The sequence below is a fragment of the Coenobita brevimanus genome, chromosome 6 (genome assembly GCF_032717465.1).
Source record: "Coenobita brevimanus isolate Jiangsu-jjx chromosome 6, ASM3271746v2, whole genome shotgun sequence".
NCBI lineage: Eukaryota > Metazoa > Arthropoda > Malacostraca > Decapoda > Coenobitidae > Coenobita > Coenobita brevimanus.
The window spans coordinates 9,473,086-9,494,911 of NC_136959.1; positions in this window are offsets into that span (position 1 = coordinate 9,473,086).

The window sequence follows — 21,826 nt, forward strand, 5'->3', positions numbered from 1 at the left end:
CTACAATAGCGAAACAAAACGACAGTCGTTACAGTGGATTGGAACACCGTTACCGCGGGCAAAAAAACCACGTCGGAGTCACTCAAATGTGAAAGTGGTGTTCATTGCCCCTTATTTTTTCTTTCTTGCAAGGGCGTCATTCATCATGAGTTTGTTCCACTTGGTCAGACAGTCAATAAAGAGTTTTACTTGGACGTCCTGAAGAGTTTGAGTGAGGCAGTGCAAAGGAAGAGGCCTGAGGCATGTACAGTACATCAAAATTTTGGACGCTGCACCATGGCAATTCACCTGCTCACACGTTACTGTTTATCCGGGACTTTTTGGCGAAGCACGAGACGACTATCATCCCCAAGCTACCCTAATTTCCGGATCTGGCCTCTGAGGACTTTTATGTATTTATTCATGTATTCATTTGTTTGCTCCCAGAGTCGAAATCGCCGATTTCAGACAATAGAAGATATAGCAGAAAATTCGCTACGAAAACGAGCACCGTCTCTGAAAACGCCTTCCAGAACCGGAGAAAACGCTGGAAACGTTGTATTAACAGCGGAGGGGAGTATTTTGGAGACAAGTCTGATTAAGTTGTAAGTAAAGCAGTAAATTTGTTTGTTGAAAAGTTCTTTTTCTTTTTAGACAAACTCGTACCTCTGCCAGGCAACTGTTCCCTGTGTTCAACCAAATTAGGCAATACAAGAAGCGGTGCCACGGCACAGCAAACCCTTCCCCGGCTTTCATTTTCGTGTTGATATAGAACACAACAAGATATCTAGTCACAGATGTCACATATCATATTTGGAGGAAATCTGGTGAAAATTGATGATTTTATGCCCATTTGAAAATTTAGGCCCAACCCACCTGACATTGACTCTCCTACCATTAACTGGGGGGGAAGAACCCCTGATGTAATGAGGCGTGTTATAGGATGTAGATTTGAGAGATGCACCTTTAGGTTTTGGTTTCATGTCAATATGACGAATTTGAAAGGAGTTATGGTGAAATAAAACATATTTACCCATTCCCGTTTTTTTACATTTTTTGACCCTACAGCCTAGGCCTTGGCCCAATTTGGCTCAGAAGTTAATCAAGTGATCAGAAGGTCATAGCCCATCATCCCTGAAATTTCAGTCAAAACCGCATCAGTAGTTTTCACGTAAAGTTGTCAACAGATAGACAGACAAACAAACTAACCAAGTGAAAACAATACCGGTCCTCGAGGCCCTCCGGGGCGGGGAGGGATAATAAATCTCAGCCAAACCACTGAATATCATCATTCCTTCCATTATAGGCGGTCTTCCTTTATTTATTCCTGCATATTTTCCTTGTGTCTAGTTTTACCTGCCTGGCTCTCATCATTTCGTTTCCACGCGGTGTCTTAATAATCAACGTGTGTTTGTTTCATGTCCAAATAATCTAATACCATTCTTCTTAATCATATATAACGTTTGTCAAATATAACGGGCAAAGTAGCAGTAGTAGTAGTAGAGTGACTTTGTTCATCTGGCCTAGCAGACCCATCAACCGCAGGTAAGCAATGGCCCGGGCAGAACCTTCAAGACAGGGAACTGATGTTCCCTTGTGGTGGACAACATCTTACCACATTGAGGCATGGGGAAGAGTGTGGAGGTTTGGTTCCGGGATGGACGCCGCATTTGCGTCTTTCTCCAGTTAACGAAAGGATCATAGTAGGATTCACATCATCCCGCTCTTTGGGTATGTAAAAGTTTCCTGCGTAGCATGGAATCAATGGGCGTGTCACTCAGTGCAACGTCACTTGAGAAAGAAATAGGCAGCACTGGATCATGTGAAGGGATGATTATTATTATTTTTTAAATAACAGAACAGAGGAAGGAAAAACAAATGTGAATGGATGATGGTCACCACCACCTACAACTAAACGGCCAAGGTAAAGCTGACAAATGGACAGGAAAGAGAGAGGGGAGAAAAGAAAACGAAAAATCAATGAGGCCGTACACAGGGAATTCTTACACAGTTCCTTGTTTTTGTTGTTATTGTTCATCACCAGTTAGTCTAGTCCAGCAGATCCGTCAACGGCAGGTAAGCAATTGTTACTATGGAATTGTCCCAAAGGTCCCTATACTGTTGGTGATGTGTCAGCGTTTTAGTCTGGCATGTGTTGTGCAGTGCTCCATATTGTGGGCTATGGTGTGTCCACCCATTCTGTAAGTGGGGTGCGTGTCATTTGTAATTACATCCAGCCCACATCAGAGCTGGATACTGATGAGGGCTGAGTGATGTCCTGATCTATGTGTAGCTAGGTGAACTCAAGCAGATCTGATAAGGATATTTCTGATGGGGGAATGTTGGAAGCAAGGTTTGTAGTGCAGAGTTCTGTGAGGTGTTGTGTAGCCTTACGTGTGAATGAGTATGAGGGTGTTTCTTCAGTGCTACTGTTGCATTGTCAGGAGGTGGGATGGTATACAGGAGAGTGGTAATATCCGTGTGGTGATTATTTTGTGTGCCGAGTCCTGTTGTGTGCATCTGTTATAAAATGACTGAGGTGTTTTGTTTTAGCGTATACTGCCGCATGGAACGGCATGTCTCTCATTTCAAAATATTTTCTAAGAGTGAGGCTGTGGCAGTGGCATTGTTGCAGCCAACGATGTTGCTTAAACTGTTGTTGTGTTTGGTTTGCAAGAAGTTTTGTGGGTATTGGAAAGAAAGGGGACCCACACTGGGGAGGTAAACAACATCTCTGATCTGATGGATTGTATGCTGAGTAAGGAATGTTTTTTTTTGTTGCTGAAAATCTATCCACGTAATTGCCTTCAGTGCTCTAAGTCTGGGGGTGTGTTGCCTCTTGATGTCTTGTATGTACAGTAGTTCTTGAAGGTAAAATCCAGTGTCATCTGTAACTTCAAGGATAATAATGGAGGGAGCTTGTGATACTGATACTTTGTTCATTGTGATGCCAAAGGTGTGCCTGTGATCATGACTGACGCTGTTGATAAGTGTAATAGTGTACGCTGCTGGAGCTATCGCCAGCCTGTTGTCCTCGACCCATGCCTGAAATGTGTTGAGACAGCCTTGTTGCAGTGTGCAGGCTCTGTCTGCAGTGTGGTGTGTGGCTGTTAGTCACATGTCATCTGCATATGAGGCAAAATTTGTGGGCAGTTGGGGTGTAGGAATATCATGCAGGTATACATGAAAAGAATGGATGAAAGAACGGAGCCCTGTGGGACTCCGATATGGAAATTTTGTGCTTATTATGACTTACCCTGATGAGTTAAATGTGTTTCTCTACAGGGGATGGAATTGGTTAACCAGTGTTTTGAGTTGTGATGCAGAGTTTGGTGATTGCTTGGGGGACAGCATCTAAGGTTTTATTTATGACTAGTGTTGTAAGAAACATACTTTATGCGTGATGTATAAGGCAGATTAATAAGACGTTTGTTTAGTGGTCTATGGTCTTGTTGTTAGTGAGCAAGGGGGACATGAGGTGTAATTTTGTTAAGATTTAAACGTTTAGTTATCTGGGATGGTGTGCTGTTATAGGTCTGTGCGAAGAAGGGTGTGTCCGGTCCTTGTTTGGTCTGGGGGCAGTAATGATGTTTTTATTCATGCTTCGAAATGCTGGGAAATGTTTAAGGAGTTGCTAATGTTTGTGAGGACCAAGACACCTTATGGGCCTAAATGCTTCAGTGGTATATTGTTGATGCCATCCGACCGTGTGCCTGCAGAGCTCTCTGTTTTCTTGGTAACGTTATGCGTCTGTCCCTAACTGCAGGGGTTTATGCTCTGGTCATGTGGAAAGGACTGCCTATGGACAGAGTTTTGTTTTTCAGGCACTGTGCGTGATAGTGTAAGGTGACTCGTTTGCCTAGTACTTAACGAGTACATCTAATTGTTCTTTGCAAGACGGGATCGGTTAGGTGTATGACGTGATGGTGACGTGGGTCTGTGAGGTAAATGCTTATGATATTAAATGATACTGCTAAGTGTTCTGTCGAACGGAGGGACGTATGTAGAGTGGCTTAGTATCGTTACAAAGGCATTCAGGAGATCTGCTTTCTTTGTGCTAATTTTGCTACAGTTTCATTATTTACGTGCTTGTGATGGTGTCGTGTGTGTGTGTGTGTGTGTGTGTGTGTGTGTGTGTGTGTGTGTGTGTGTGAGAGAGGGGATTGTGGTTAAGTGAGTCACGTTATTTTATGAGAAAAGTACGCTTCTGTGGATGATTAGGGTATAGTGTCATCTCGTGTCTCTTGGAATATGGGACTTGTTTGAGTCCTGTATAATCTAACTAATATTTATAAATTGTGGGTGTGCTGTTGGTGTGCTGAAGTGGTGTTCTGTTCCTTCACTGAGTTTTTTTCTAGTCTACTTTCTTGTAGAGTATGTATGTGATGTGTGATGACTGTAGTTCAGAGCGTATTCTTGTAGTTATAAAGACTGTGAAGCGATCTGATTGGAGTTTGGGTTCTGTTAGCCAGGTGGTGGTGTGTTAAAATGTGAGCGAACAGAATAAATATGATGTCTTGGGAGAAAGGAGAGCAGAGTGTTTGTATATTTGTGTGAGATGTAATGCAATATAAGATACAATGGACAATGTATATGTTGCTGAACTGTGCGGCAATGTCAAGGTCTGATCAGTTGTCTTGGTTGTGTTCATACCAGGAAGCCAGGAGGAGTTATTCGTACTGATGTCCCCAACAATGGTAGAATTAGATATTTGTGTAAGGGGGGAGGGCTGAGGGTTGCGTTGTTCTGGTACAGTGTGGGAAGCGTAAGGGTGATTATAAATGATTAAAAACTCTGACTTCTTGTGTCCCTATTTGGCATTAAGTGACAGTATTGCTAACGTGGTGTCATACTGGAAAACAGATTGAAGTGACTGTGTTGTCTATGCTATGTCTTTGTACAGTATGGACACCTGAATGCAAATTATGATGAGATATTCTATATGGTCTGCAATTCTCTCTCTCTCTCTCTCTCTCTCTCTCTCTCTTAGAACATGTGTAGGTGTTAACAAACTGATCCTCCCGTTACAACCACACTTGGTGGAAGGGTTAAGGGTCTGCCCATGGGGAAACTATAGCTTTTGAGAATAATAGGTCACAGGTGAAGGTCGAAGGGATAGGTTGACCTATGAGCTAGCAAAATCACCCTAGCCAATTTTCATCCAACTTTGACCAAACTTGGTGGAAGAGTTGAGGAAAATGCGAGAATGAAGAGACTCAGTTTTAGAAAGAATTAATCAAAGGTCAGGAGTTCCTTCCGTGTGTGTGTGTGTGTGTGTGTGTGTGTGTGTGTGTGTGTGTGTGAACAAAATAACTCTTTTGATCCATTTATAACCAAGCTAAGTGGAAGGGTTGAGGGTCAGCCATTGGTTAACCTAGTATTTTAGAGAACAAGAGGTCAGGGTTGAAGGTCACAGGGTGAGTTTATCTTCAGAAGTTTTCATCCATTTTGACGAAAAGCTGTGGAAGGATTAAAGATAAAGCAAGAATATTTTTTACAACAATTTCGAAACGTTCAAGGTCAAATGTCAAGGTCACAGGTAAAGGTCAAAAGCAAAGGATAAAGACAAAGGATTAAGGGAAAGGATTAAAGCAAAGGATAAATGCAAAGGATAAAGGCAAGGTCAACTCAAATTAAACTGCACTATTTTGAACCATACATTGTAGAAAGGTTAAAGGTCGGGCAACAAAAAAGAGATTCAGTTTCTAGAACAACCAGTCAAAGATGAAGGTCACAGGGCAGCGATCAAGTTGGACCCGTGTGTCTACAAAAATAACTTAAACTTCTGATCTGATTTTGACCAAACTGGGTGGCTGGACTGAGTAACACTGAAGAGCTTAACAGTTAAAAAAAAAAGAAAAAGGTCAAAGGTCTTAAGAATGGGTCAAAGGTCAAGGTCAGACAACAATGTCAATGTAAACAGTTTGTAAACGATGTTGACAAATATTTCCGGAAAGGCTCAAATTAAATCATGGATAAAGTAATTCGACTTTGTGAAGATTCATTGGAAGGTCAAAGTCAAAGGAAAAGGTCAAATTTTAAGGTCACGGGGCAAAATAAACTCATTCACTGTTGATCTAATTTGAACCCTGGAGGAAATGCTAAGGGACAGGGAAGAATGAAATAATTACATTTTTAGAGCAATTTCCCGAAAGTAAACTCACAGTGCAAAGTGAAATATTTGGCCCTTCGAGTCAGACCCATCAGTGACGCGGTGTTATGTTCTTTTTGTTATATTATGTCCCCGTTCCGCTTCTGTTCCTCTGTTTCTTTACTTGTTTCCTTTTCACTCTTAATCGGTTTCCACAGCTCGTCCTCCTTTCTATACTAATCTAATGGGTTCTGTTATATTGTCTATCTATCTATCTATAGCCCGACGCCCTAATCCCGCAAAGGGTGGCCGCAGACAAAACGCCTCCAAGTCGCTCTGTCACCCACCATTTGACTACCCTCCCCCCAACTCACCCCCCCCTCCCTCATATACCTCTCAACTCCATCCCTCCACCTCATCCTCGGTCTACACCTCCCTCTCCCTCCCTCCACCTCACCTACATACACCCTCTTAGTCAGTCTTTCATTCTCCATTCTCTCCACATGTCCAAACCACCTCAGTGTATTTCTCCTAATCTTCTCAACCACATCCACATCTACCCCACAACGTTCCTTCACTTCTTCATTCGTCAACCTGTCACTCCACGTCACTCCACATGCTCCTCTCAAGTAACTCATTTCCACTGCTCTCACTCTTGACTTTTTCCCCTCTTGCAAGGTCCACGCCTCGCTTCCATACGTCAGGGTAGGGATCACAATACTATCATGCAGTGACTTCTTAACTTCCATACTCACCTCCCTATTTCTCATCACTGCTTTCAGTGTACCAACAACCTTCCTTCCCTGCTGTACCCTTTCACGTCCTTCATCCCCCAAAGTTCCATCCTTACTCATCACACTACCCAAGTACTTGAATGCACTCACATTCTCCATATCCTCACCATCCAACCTCACTGCACACTCTGTGACTTCATTCCTCTCAAACACCATAACTTTACTTTTGTTTACATTAACTTTCAGCTTCCTCCTCCTACACACTGTCCCAAATTCATTCACCAAACCTTGCAACTCCCATTCATCTTCACTCAACAATACTGTATCATCAGCAAACAGCAACACCGGAAGCTTCCAAATCTCACCCTCATTCATTAGGGCCAGCCCCACATCCACTGCCCTACCTTGCACCTCCTTTACAACCCCATCCATATATATATATATATATATATATATATATATATTTATATATATATATATATATATATATATATATATATATATATATATATATATATATATTAAACAGCCATGGAGACATCACACACCCCTGTTTCAGTCCCACACTGAGATCAAAGAACTCACTCAGCTCACCATCCACTCGCACCGTAGCCCTAGCCCCCTCGTACATACTCTTCACAGCACTCAACAATTTCCCCTCCACTCCATATATTCTTAATACCTTCCACATACCTTGCCTATCTATTCTGTCATAAGCTTTCTCCAAGTCCATGAAGGCAGCATACACTTTCCTTCCCTTCTCTAGACACTTCTCCACTAAACATCTTAGAACAAATATCTGATCTACACACCCTTTTCCCTTCCTAAATCCCCCTTGTTTTTCTCCAGTTAGCTCCTCTGTCATATGCCTAACCCTATCAATGAGTATTCTGCCATATATTTTACCAGTCACACTAAGAAAGCAAATACCCCTATGGTTACCACATACTTCTCTCTCCCCTTTCCCTTTGTACAGAGGAACAATTATACCTGCTTTCCAGTCCTCTGGAACCCTTCCTTCTTCCCAAGCCAATCTACACAACTTCCATATCCACTCCACAACAATCTCACCTCCATACCTAAGCATTTCACCACACACTCCATCAATTCCTGGGGCCTTTCCCAGATTAATCTTCTTCATTGCTTCCACTACTTCCGCCCTACTGATCTCTTCCTCCCTCCTCTCATCTCTTCTTCTCCCAGCCATTCCCCAACCACTTATACTCACACTGCTCTCACTCTCTACATTCAACAAATCCTCAAAGTGCTCCTTCCATCTCCTCAATTTCTCTCTCTTCTCCACCAGCAATCTATTATTCCTATCTTTCACTCCCCTATTATTTCTCCCTTCACATTGTCTTACTTTCTTTACCTCCTTCCAAAACAATTTCTTACTCTCCCTCCATTTCACACTCAGATTCCTCCCAAACTCTTCATCCACTTTCTTCTTACTCTCCTTCACCAGTCTCTTAACCTCCCTTCTCCTGCTCACATATACCTCTCTCTTCTCTCTCTCATCTTCTCCCCTACCTCTACTCGCCAACCATTCACCATATGCTGTTATATTGTACTTATATATATTTTTTCCACTGTCACATTCTTTCCCTCTGCCTCAGTCCATAATAAGTCCTCGCCTATCGCCTCCACTCGCTCCTGTTCCCTTTTCTCTCATTCCTTCTATCGCTGTCTCTCTCTTTTCTGCTTCATCGGATATACTGGTTTTCCTCTGCTTCCTCTATCACTTTTCCTTCACCCCTCGCCCCTTTTCGCCCTCTCCAGCACTCCTTCCCTCCTTCCTCTAAGTCATATCTTTCTTCCTACTTTTTTCATTCTCTCCGTGCTCTACACGCAGTTAAAACCAATATTTTCCTTTCCCCCTAATCTCATCTGTCAATCACCGTCTCTTCTCATCTTCTCTATTCTTCTCCCGTTGTCTCTTTACCTTGTTTTCGCTTTTATTTGCCAGCTTTACTTCCTCCTACTTTCCTAGCCACTCTGTTTTCACACTCTCCCCACCCGTTCCTCATCTCACATTTTTGTCCTCCCTCATCTCATCTTTCTCTTCCACGCCTATCCTTCCTCCCCCCACCGCTCTTCACTCACACTATCCCCACCCGTTCCTCATCTCACATTTTTGTCCTTCCTCATCTCTTCATTCTCTTTCACGCCCATTCTTCCTCCCCCTACCTCTCTTCACTCCATATCCATCCTTGCAAATTATACCTCTTTATCAGGATATCTATATAATGAGGATAGGATACGAACCGACTATATCAGCAACAAGGTACAGAGTGGGATAAGGTATTACCATCACAGTGATTTGGTAGTTACAGTGGCATTTATTTTGCTTATGACCTACATGTAGAGAGGATGGAGAGCGAGAGACTAACGAGGAGAATGTATGTGAGTAAGGTGAAGGGGGAGACGGTGGGATGGAGTGGAGAGGTATATGAGAGACGGGGGATGTGAGCTGGGAGGAGGGCAGTGAAATGGCTGGAGACAGGGTGACATGGGGGCGATTTCTTTGTGGGCACCCTTACTGGATTAAGGCGTCTGGCAATAGATAGACCTACACAGCTAAGGATGAGAAGCAATTAATGTCTTCTGTCACCCTTATTGGCTGGCTATTTGTATGTTGTGTATATGCAGCTTAGCCGTAAATGAACACAGGTCGTTTTAGAAATTTTACTGACCTTTTTCATTTGCGTAAATATGTAGTAGAAGTGTTTATTTGCTCGTCCATCTGTTTGGCGTGCGTTTGTCCTTCATCTATGCACGATCAATTAAGCCACAGAATATATTGCAGATGTGCAGAGGTGTGGGTCATTACCCCACGCAACACACACAGAATAGGCTATGTCCACCTCAAATGTTGCTCAGTGCCAATGAGGGCCAGTTTTGAGATACCGTACTTATTTTCCAGTGATGTAGTTATAAAAGTCTACCGTTTTATTATTATTATTTTTTTTAATGCAAGGATAAAGGAACCAAAGGCCAGGAGCCCGCAAATTGCTTCCTCGCAGAAAAAAAAAAAAAAAAAAAAAAAAACAAGATAACAGAGCCAAACTCAAGATCCGTTCAATTCAGTTTACTTCAAGTACGTTTTTAATCCACTCCCTCACTCGGTGATAATGAGTTGGTTTAAAATATAACAGACGGGTTTAACTCTTTCTGCAAAACAAACAGGGTCACTCAATACAACACCCGAGCCAACCAGCTGGGCTGAGAGAGAGAGAGAGAGAGAGAATATTATACAGAAGGCGTGGATAAGGACAAGGACTGTCTAAGCGTGAGAACAAGAGTATGAGCTGAAAAGAAGAAAATAATGTGAGATGATGTACAGAGAAGATCAAAGGAGGAAAAAAGGAGAGGGAGACGAAAATTTGGTGGAGGGATGAGCAGGGAAGAGAAGGTGTTGATTTGACCTGAGGACAGTTATTCTCAAAAACTAATTACCTTTTTCTTGCCAAACCCTTTACCCGTTTACCAGCTTTGGTTCACATCAGATCAAAGCTGTCTGATTTGAAACTGTCCAGTAGTTTTGGTCTTTAACCTTTCCCCGTGACCCCGGTCCCTTGACCTCTGAATGTCTCAAAAGTGAATTATTTTAAACTTGCTTTAACTTCATCCATTACTTAGTGTTTGTTCTACACTGGATGAAAGTTTTAAACTGACCTTGCCATGTGCCTTGATCTTTAACCTACTATTCTCAAACGGAAAACCAACAGAAAAAAGTGGGAGAAAATAAGAAAAAATAAACTTCTTGTGTAATTTTCAACCCAACAACCAAGATTGGTCAAAACAAGATCAAAACTGTGTTAGTTCTTTCACTCACACACAGGCACATTGGTCCAGCCTCAACATTACCCTCTGATGCTAATCTTTGTCTTATGACTCTCAAAATTGAATCCCTTCGGTCTTGCCCGACTCTTAGCCGTTCCACCAAATATGGCTTAAATCAGATCAAAACTGAGTTGACCTTGCCCAGAGGCCATGGCGTTTGAGTGTTCTAAATGCGAAATTATTTCTGGCTTGTCCTCAACCCTTTCACCAAGTTTGGTCTAAATCAGATAAAAACTACTTAGTTGGTCTTACACTGTGACACAGACATTTGTTGTATTGTTTAAAAATCAGTAGGCTTACTATCGTCACTGGCTCTCAGTAATTCCATTAAGTCAGGATAAAATTAGTTAAAATCCCGGATACAAGAGATTAAACCGTTATTTTATGACAAATCCTCTGGATCTGACAATGAAAGTTATCTACAAGAGGGACACAGATGGCTGCACTCCCGCAAGGACCACCTGGCATTGCCCATTCTGTCTTATTCAGAGAAGTGGAATCGAATCACCACCACGATGCGTGAACTTATGGTTCGAATCGCCCACTGGAGAATGAACGGAAGGAGGAAGGGACAGAGTTGGAGGTAGCTACTGGGGGGGGGGGGGTAAAAGGGGCTTAGCGAGAAATTAATAAGCGAGCAGATGTGTACAGAAGTGATAATTTTATTGCTGAACTGAAGTGTTGACCCTTAAGTGGTTGAGTAAGAATATTAAAGTTAACACAATGTATCTTGAAGGTGTGTTCAGGGTCATACTAGACGATATTACTCAACCTAAACCATATTTCTCATCTTTCCCTCCTCTATCCTTGTTCCCTTTATATCCTCCTCCTCCTTTCTTTCTGACATCGACTCTCCCCTCCGTCTCTCCTCCTCCATAAACTCCCCGTTTGCCTTGGTGTTACAGATTTCGAAGCCTCCTTCAGGTAAAATCAACACCTTCTCTTCCCTGCTCATCCCCCCATCAAATTTTCGTCTCCCTTTCTCCTTTTCCTCTCTCTCTCTCTCTCTCTCTCTCTCTCTCTCTCTCTCTCTCTTCACTGATGTCCTTCCATCATATTAACAATCTGTCTCTCTTGATAATTATAGCATTATGATGTCACACCTCACAACACCCACTGAAAAACATGAAATTAGACGCTAGCTGCGGGAATTTCAGTCCACACACACACACACACACACACACACACACACACACACACACACAAAAGCATAGTTTCTTCTTTGTACCATAGAGAGAGAGAGAGACACACACACACACACACACACACACACACACACACACACACACACACACACACACACACACAAGCATAGTCTCTTCTTTGTACCATAGACACACACACACATGTACACACCACCCACTCACACCCTGTCTCACCCACCCCTCCCAGCCTCGACAGGTATACTCGCTTAAAAATATCACCAGCGACTATGGGTCTGTCTGCACCATCATCACTGCTGGGTTGCGATGCAGAAAGTGGAAAAATGGGAATAACTTTCTAGCATTTTCTTGTAATCTATGCTGGGAATAGAAAAAAAAAAAAGACTTCACCTAAGGCAGATAGATAGTTGGACGGATAGGAAGAGAGAGAGTGAGTGGGGGGAGAGACAGAACATTACGAATCATTCCCTGTTCACACAATGCATGGCTGAATTAGAAGAGTGAGTAGTTACATTTCTGGCTACCCCTGGCCGGGCAGTACACTAGGGCTGTGAAAGGCATTAAACTAGTGTATTTCTCTTCCGCAGGGGAACGCTGGCAGCACATAAATCAATTACGTAAAAAAAGTCAGTGCAGAATTAAATCTTCCACTCACCCTCCTCTGTATGTGTGTGTGTGTGTGTGTGTGTGTGTGTGTGTGTACTTATTCATATGTCTACAATATCTTAACAAAATAAAAACAATCATTCTTCTACTGCATGAGTGGACAGAAATACATTCAAATCATCACGGGCATGGTTTGGCCACTGATAAGCCATTCCCTTCTTCTATCGGCCTGATCATCCCAAAACCCTATACAGTAATAGTTTCTGAAGACGTTTAAATCTAACAAATGCAAGTTTTACGTTATCATGTTAAAGCTAGACTCACCTGAACCAAATGTTTCCACACAATATATTATGTTTATGGGTCCACACATATTCATAGTGGCAGAGCTCGTGCTTATCCGCTGAAAAATCACATATTTGCAAAAAATTAAAAACTGATATTCTTTCTGTATACCCGTGACTGTCGTCCGATTCTGTCAGCTCTGCGGTGATTATTTTTTGCACGTTTACGCTAAATATCGCGTTTTCCAGGAACGTCGACGTCCGAACCATCCCACCCTCCGAACCATCCCACCCTCTGAACCATCCCACCCTCTAAACCATCCCACCCTCCTCTACTGTTTGCGAGGAATAAACTTAAGGTCAAGAAAACTCAAGGGCCACGTATAATATCTCTAAGAGTTTTAAAGGAATTGGTAAATGAAACAGCATACTCTCTGATCAAATATCCAGTACCTCTACAAAGACCTGTCACAGTATCACATATCTGAAAACTTGCAAGTATGCTCGAAACTCCAATTTAAAAAGTCACAAACAGCAAATTATCATCCAATTAACTTAACATCAGTAATATCCACGTAATGTGGAAAGCAATGAGGGATAAAATAGTTAATCTTTAAAGCAAAATAATGTTATCAGTGACTAACAACAAGGATTTCGGGGCAATCGATCGTATTTTTAAACAATCTTCTTTGTCTTTAGTGATATTATTCCTATGTAACATGAAACTAAATTTATGTAATATATCTCGATATCCAAAACACATTCTTGAGAAACCTACAGTTTTTGGCATCAGAGGCAATGTATACAGATGAACTGAAAATTTGTTTATGGAACGTAAACAGAGATCTATAGGTAGTGGGGAGGAATACAGCTAAACGAAATTTATAAAAGGAGTGCCACAGGGTTCAGTTTTGGATCATATACTGTTTGCAATTTATACTGACGATACTGTTCAAAATATTGGTGTAAAATCTCAAAATTTGTAGATGATATAAAAAATTTTAACAGATCAGATACACCTGAACACAAACTGGCAATTCATAGAGATCTTGGTATTTCTTACTGGACTTAAACGAGGCAAGTGTATTTTAATTCTGACAAATGGAAAATTCTGAATACTGTGAGTAAAAAAGAAATATTTAGGAACACAATGAATACTGTGCGGCTCGAGAATGTGACGCAAGAAAAAAAGTAGACAATAAAGGTAATAAAATCTTGGATTTAGAGGCAGAACATCTGCATTAAAATGAGAGAATGTAGTTCTCACCTTCTAGCATTCCTTAGTACACTCATTTTTAGAGTACTGTACTCATTTTTAAGAAAAACAAAAATAATGCCCAGATTAAGGAGCAAACCATATGAGAATGACAGAAGAGCTTATGCCTTTTGACTTATAAAAATGCAGACTACGAGGGTATCTGATTCAAGTGTGCAAAGTTTGTAAGGGACGTGGCCATACGATATCCAATAAGTGACTCACGGTAGACAGGTCAAGCTAAACTAGAGGTAATGGTTATAAGAAAATCGGCAAATATTTCCAGTTCAGTGAAACAAAGTACTTTATTTTTTTAAAGAGTTGGTTTCATATAGACGAAAATACCTTGAGATGTGCTGGACTATAATAGAGTAAAAGTATTTAAACGTCTCCTGGCTTAGTATCTGGCTTATCCTCCGTCAAATGCTCTCACGGCTGAATCATGACAAAACCTGACTAACTGATCCACCCATTCTATCAAATCATAGAGAATGCTGCACCTGTACCCTGTAGATGAGGTTACTGTAAAATACGTTTTAATGTTTATTTTTCTCTGAAATCTTACCTGTAGAATTTTCATGTCGGTGTTTCTATGTTACAGGGTGATCCATTCTCTCTTCTTCCTGCTGGCTTCGGCTGGAGGGTCTGATAGACGGGAAAATTCTTTCTTTCCTATCTTTATCATCAGCTCATGGAATTAGATATCGCAGTCATTGTCTTCTCCGTAACAACAGCCCCTAAAGGACCATTATGCTGCTGTTTGTTTGCCTTTGTACTCCTTCATACTTCATATGTACACCCGAGCCGAGCTTTGCCTTGTCCTGTGAACCTGGCCTATTACTCCTTATTCTCAATATTGTCTCATTGAATTATTACTTAAACTCATCCCAAACACCAGGTTTTGTCTAATTTTGATATAAACTGTTTAAGTTGATGTTATGAGATCTAACTTTGCCCTATACTTGTAATCTTGACTTCTGATCTGCGGTATCCCTCAGCCCTTCGACCAAGTCCTGTGAAAACTTAAGGTTATTTTGTACACACACACAGACACACAGACACAGACACAGACACACACACACACACACACACACACACACACACACACACACACACACACAAGCACGCACGCACGCACGCGCGCGCAGAGCTAGCCAAACAAATATGCACGCTTTGAAGAAAACATAATACCTGCTCACCTGCTGGCATAAAAAGATCATGCCTAATAATACCATGTGGTGCTCAGCCGTCAGGGAAAAAAGCTGAATGTTAGTTTAGGGCAATAGGAGATAGTGCAATTTTCCCTGTTTCAATTGTGCAGTCACTCATAAAAGAAACGACCCCCCCGGCCAAGACACCTTTCAACCAATATGATATCGGTCCTGGTAACACTGTAAATGACGTCAGGTGTGGGGGTGTGAAGCTGCGTTTGGGGGAAGTTCATTCAAAGTTCATTCTAAGTGTGTCGAGCCCATTCATTTAACCCTTGAGGCCGGGGGTTTCATTTGCATCTTATTCCTGCCACCGGCTGACGATTTTATTCAGCTAATGATAAACTTTTTCAAATGTGTTGGGTTACATACATATGCCTTGATAACAAGTCAGATATAATGTATGTTTGGCTCGAAATGTGGATTGACGCAGTGTTTCGTGCAGATTAACTCCGCCCTCCTCTCAAACACCCCTCATCCCCCCATATGGCTGACGTCAAATACACTGTTACCAACACTGAATACCCTGAGTTATATCGCCTCTAACGCAGGGGGGGTCTTTTCTTTTATGAGTGACTGTACCCCGTCCAACACAAATGCATGAATGAGCCTGTGTTGTGTGTGCCTGTGTTTCGGTCCTGATACTCGTACACCATAATAACGAGATATAAACACTGGGATCTGCAGCTTGGAATATACCAGGTGTCTCGGGGCTTGGCATGCTAAATTCCACAGGTGATTTTTGGGATGATTTTGAAGTTAAAAATACGATATCAACATGGGTCCTACTCTCACTCGTTATGAAGTTACTGATGCCTTTATGGGTGAAATATAAGGGATAACATCTTCGGAAGATGTACAGGATAACTCCGCAATGGTAGAGGGCTGAACCAATGTTGATACACCATTCTTTACTCTAAATAATCCCTCGAATCACCTCCTGGCAGGTTATGTCGTGTCTGTGTAAACTGGTTCTCTTCTTATCACGCTCCAGTAATGACACGTTTACGGCCGCGTTCGTAACTTCTGCGCTAGAAAACATAAGTTCCATGAAACACAAAAGAAGAATGTGAAATGGGCATAAGTGAGAATATGATGAACAGGGACCACAGAATTACCGTCATGTGATAAATGTGGGCATTAGTGTGGTGATGGAGGTAATGGTTCGGGTGAAGGCTGCATCATTCACAGCTTACCTCCCATCCCCTCTCTCCCTCCCCGTCCACACACACACACACACACACACACACACACACACACACACACACACACACACACACACACAATTACCACCGCTCAGACTCCGATGTCAGACAGGGGCAATCCTAGAGCATTTTTTCACCGTCTTTTACGCGTATCTCACATCATCATAATATTTTCATCCTACCATTTACACCGCGGAGGTCAGTACATCATCACCACATCATTACAACGGACAATTCATATACCTCTAGACTGGACTCATATGACACGTCAATGAAAATATCACTCACTGAAAGAAATCTTTTTTTTCTCCCACCATATCACTGTATATTTCTTTCATCCAATGCACCATCATTTCTAAATTCTTACCGTTCATTCACCATTACCATTATGTGGGTTATATTTCAGTAGCAAACCGTCTCAACAACACAAAATGTTCATTCACTAAGACCATTTTGAGTTCCGCGCCCTCTTGTACCATCATCATAATAAAAAATAAACAAAACACACACACTCAAAGCGTGAGACACCCTTACCCTATAATCAGTTTTAAGTCGAACTTCTGACCTTGCCCTGCGTCGTTGACCTTTGACCCGTTGCTCTCAAAATCGAAGTACCTCCTTACCTGATCCTCAATCCATCTATTAAGTTTTGTCAAAATCGGATCAAAAGTGTTTAAATTTATCCTCTGGCCTTGACCCTCTGATCTATCGTTAGAAAATGAAATTATTCCATCCCAAGCTTACCTTCCACCCTTCCACCAGGTTTGATCCAAATCTAACGAAAACTACTTGAGTTAAAGGGCCGAACCTCCGACCTTGCCCTGTGGCCTGTACCTTTGCCCGATTGTTCTAAAAACTGAATCATTTCACCCTCCCCTGTTCCTCAACACTTCTTTCAAGTTTTGTCAAAATGGAATAAAAACATTTTGAGATGATCTTGTCCTTGATCTATGACGTATTTCCCTTCTCGTCAGAAAATTAAACACATTTTCCTCTGATGGGTCTCAGCCAATGTGTAAAATCTGGTTGAGTTCCAGCTAACTATTTTTCATAGTTCTGCTAATATCACAGAATGACAGACAGAAAGAAAAGCAAACCGAACCAAAGACATAATCCCCTCGCATTTTCACAAGTAAAAAAGTGCTATAGTTTCATCACCACTGCATAATCACTACAATAAACCCCTCAGCCACTTACAGACCACTACACTGTCCCACTGAATCATCACACAACCACACCATTACCACACCTTCATCACACCAACGTTTTCCCACGACTTCATCACCACAATAAACTCACCAACCATTTCATTGATCCATTACTCTCCTACTCCACCTTTATCATCCTCGTTCCCACAACAAAACTCCCGCGTTTCCTCACCATCACCTTCGCCTCACCTTCATCGTTTTCGTCGTAGAAAGGCTTGTATCAGGGACGTGTGTCAGCGTGCAGATTGCCAGAAAAACCGGAAGGGAAATTTGTATTGTTATTAGATATCCATAACTCCAGGATACCATGCTCTCACACCCTCTGTACTTCTCAATCGTAAACTGTGCAGTCATAGGCCTAATCATCCAGAGTTTAAAATGGCTGGATGTATTGGATGAAGATCTATTGCCATTTTTTCACTGTATGTTGCGGTAGAGGTATAAGGATGACATTATCAGAAGAGGCAAGACAGGCATCATGATATCTGTACCCATCACTAGCTTAACATCGTTCTACTGAGGTAAAACATTGCTAATCATGTCCAAAAAATGTAATGAATTTTGCGCAGTGCAGCTACATGGCGGGGGACAGGGTGACATAGAGGCGATTTGTTTGTGACCACCCTTTGAGGGATTCAGGCGTCAGGCAATCGATAGTTAGACAACTACACAAACACGTAAATATACACATTAAAGTCTGCAAATTCATAAGTAATCAAAGGTAAGGTTGGGCAGCCGTGCGACAGTGACAGTGTTAGAGGCAATCACGCGGTTATAATGGCAGGAGAGAGAGAGAGAGAGAGAGAGAGAGAGAGAGAGAGAGAGAGAGAGAGAGAGAGAGAGAGAGATGAGTTTCTGTCAGATATAATTATACTCCCAGCTGTGATTACTGATGGCTTTGTAATGAACAGCGGAAGAGGGAGACGACAGAGGTAAAGGGGAAAGAGGAGAATGGTTAGGGAGGTAAGGATGGAATGACTATTATTATCATCATTATTATTATTATTATTATTAATATTATTATTAATATTATTATTATTATTATTACTATTATTATTAGCCTTTTGATAGACGCATCGCTGAGAGAGAGAGAGAGAGAGAGAGAGAGAGAGAGAGAGAGAGAGAGGGAGAGAGAGAGAGAGAGTACGCTAGTTTTTCTTTCTGTACGGGCCCAGACATAGTACTTTGGAGGGGGGGGGGAGACTTGATTCCTAGCAGAATCATTACTTAATGCATAAAAATGTCACAATTAGAAATCTACTATTAGGTAACTAGTTTTAATCACAGGAGTCCAGTACTATAGACGAATGCATATGCAGTAACATATTTACTGCATATAACTGGGTAAAAACCACTGTTCATTTATTATAAATAATCACTGATTTACAGGAAAAAGCTGATTCGTACGACCCCCCCCCCTCCCACTCCTCTCCCTAAATCCGCTCAAATGATCAAAGGTATTTATTTTTAAAGATACTCATTTTTATTTGTATCCTACTACAGTTCCAATTTTCCGCCCCTATCGTTCACTTTATGTAGATCGAGTCACGTTAGCAGACCTATACTTCAGATTATCATCAGAAGCGTCCTCTTGCACGTGATCTGGATGTAACTGCAACTCTCTTCTTCACTGCCAATACTTGTATCTCAGTCCAGCACATCCATCCCCCCCCCCATGTGTGTTATCATTATGTTAATTCAATCCTCTTCCACTCCATCTTTTCCCTGTGCCAACTCTATATCAATTCAATTTCAGTGTATTACTCCATTCTGGTTAGTTTACCTGTAGTCATTCAACTCTCCGATTAGTGATATGTCTGCTTCCCCTTCTTCAACTTACATGTACTACTCAGTTCTGTTATTCTTGTTTATGTAATACATATTTCTTGTAAAAATGGTGAAGTAAATATATGACATAAGGTGAAGTTGAGAGCTGGCCCTTGAACAATGCCCATCCCTCTCTGCTAATCCATCTTCCTGCCTCGTAAATGTCCTTCATTCATCTCAGTGCATCCTTCCCTACATACTCTTGAATATTATCCTGATGAATTTCCAGTCGATCCTTCTAATACAGTCTACCGCCATCAGTTATTTATTTAGGTGTTTATATATATAGCTTGACAGTTTGCAATATGCCATCAGGCCAATTAAACACCTCTAAGTGCGAGGCCTGGGAACAGAAACGTGGGTACGACGCCTGTCACTAGGAGGTGTTCAATCGACCTGAAGGTATGTCGCTCTCCAGTTGAATTTACACCTGGTTACAAGTCCTCCATTGCATCCAGAAAATACTACTTGGTTAAATTTTAGTTAATCTTTCCATGCCAGGACATATAGTGCTTGATGTGCGGTGTTTAGTTTCGTGTCAGGCCAACCTCTTCTACCTTATCATTTTTCTTCATCGATTTCTTTTCAAGTCATTATGATGCACTCACTGTCTTCTAAATTTCACTATAACAAAGTAGAGGGCCATTAGACGTAAGGCCAAGGAAACATCAAATCGCTGCCATTTTTTTTAGATATGCAGACTGCTTTTCCCATTAATATGACTTCATACACCTTCTCATATATTAGCTTTCTTATTCGTGTGTGTGTGTGTGTGTGTGTGTGTGTGTGTGTGTGTGTGTGTGTTCTGTCAAAGTGTGAGTTTGTGTCTTTGTGAGGTTATTTTGAACTACGATATGTGGTTGAGTGTGTGATGAAAAGAAGGTAGTGACGAGAAATACTGTTTAAAGAGAGAGGTGTGAAAGGTATTGATTTGACGTGGTGTGGAGAATCCTATTACGCGGTTCGCTGATGTGTGGTGTGGTGTGGAATGAGTCTTTAAAATGGAGGAGAGTGGTAGTGCACCAGGAAACAGTGCAGTTCCCCGCTTGACCTCGCTTTCATGGACATTATCTCCGGATCTGTGACCTGCCCTAACAGTGATAACAAACGCTTATCGGACCGCTTAGCGCTTGCCCCCGCCAAGGGCACTCGGGTTTCGCCCTCGATACACCAAACTCGACATGGACCTGCTCTGATATACCGAGCATGCCCATGAGAAATTTCAACTTATCCCACCCAGCGCAATGGCCTGTAGAGGGTTCCCAATGTCTGGCGGAAAATAGGGCACAAAAGTGAGCGTGGCTCGCGCGCAACTGGCCGCACGCAGTTATAATACACCATTGATGTTAGCTCGTCTTTTGGTGTATGGCACGTCTAAATCAGAGCGGGTTAAATGTGGACAGACACAAACAGGCAAAACTTATTCACACAATATTATTGATTATACTGATAATTTACACACACACACACACACACACACACACACACATATATATATATATATATATATATATATATATATATATATATATATATATATATATATATATATATGAAAGTAGTCTAAGTAAGTAATTATAGCTTTCAATTTTTTTTTTTTTTTTTTTTTTAAGAAAAGATATAAAAACTTCGCGCTCGTGGACATCATTGGGGAAAAAGTACATAAAATGGGAAAACGTGCACCAACAGAAGTAAAAACTAATTTTGCATCACGATCGGTGGGGAAAAAGCACATACAATGGGAAAATGTGCACCAACAAAAGTAAAAACTAATTTTGCATCACGATCGTTGGTAATTCGGTATCATCACACATGGAATCTGTAGGTTTAATAACTGGGGTTGTGCCTGAGCAGGAGTGTTAATTAAACCTGTGAATATCGTTATCTAGTACTTATTTACCCTCATGGCAGTTACTCATTCACTCAATTTATCCTGCTCTCTCTCACCAACCTACCACACAAGGGGTTCGGGCAGTGTTCTGCTGTCTGAAAGAACATGAGTTCGATTTCGGGCTGGGACTGGAAATTGTTTGATTATTCGAATGTCATAAAACAGACTTTACTGATCTTGTTCAAGGCCCTCCGACTGCTCATAAAAGCCCCAAACTAATACCATGACACCAATCCAGACCGAAACAGTTCCAGTATGATAAACAGTGATCTGGCAGCTCGTGAACTTATATGGCACGTAGGATAAACTCCAGGCCTCAGGGAATGGACTTCCGGGACTATGCTCAGAGAGACAGACATAAAATATAATGCGCCCAACAACAAACACAGCCACTCAGCCATACACCCACAACAAACACCTCAGTTAGCCAAATATTCGTTTAGACACACCCAAGCACTAAACCATGGACTCATACAAACATTTACGATCATATACGGATTCACACAAATTTAACAATCAATTCACGCAC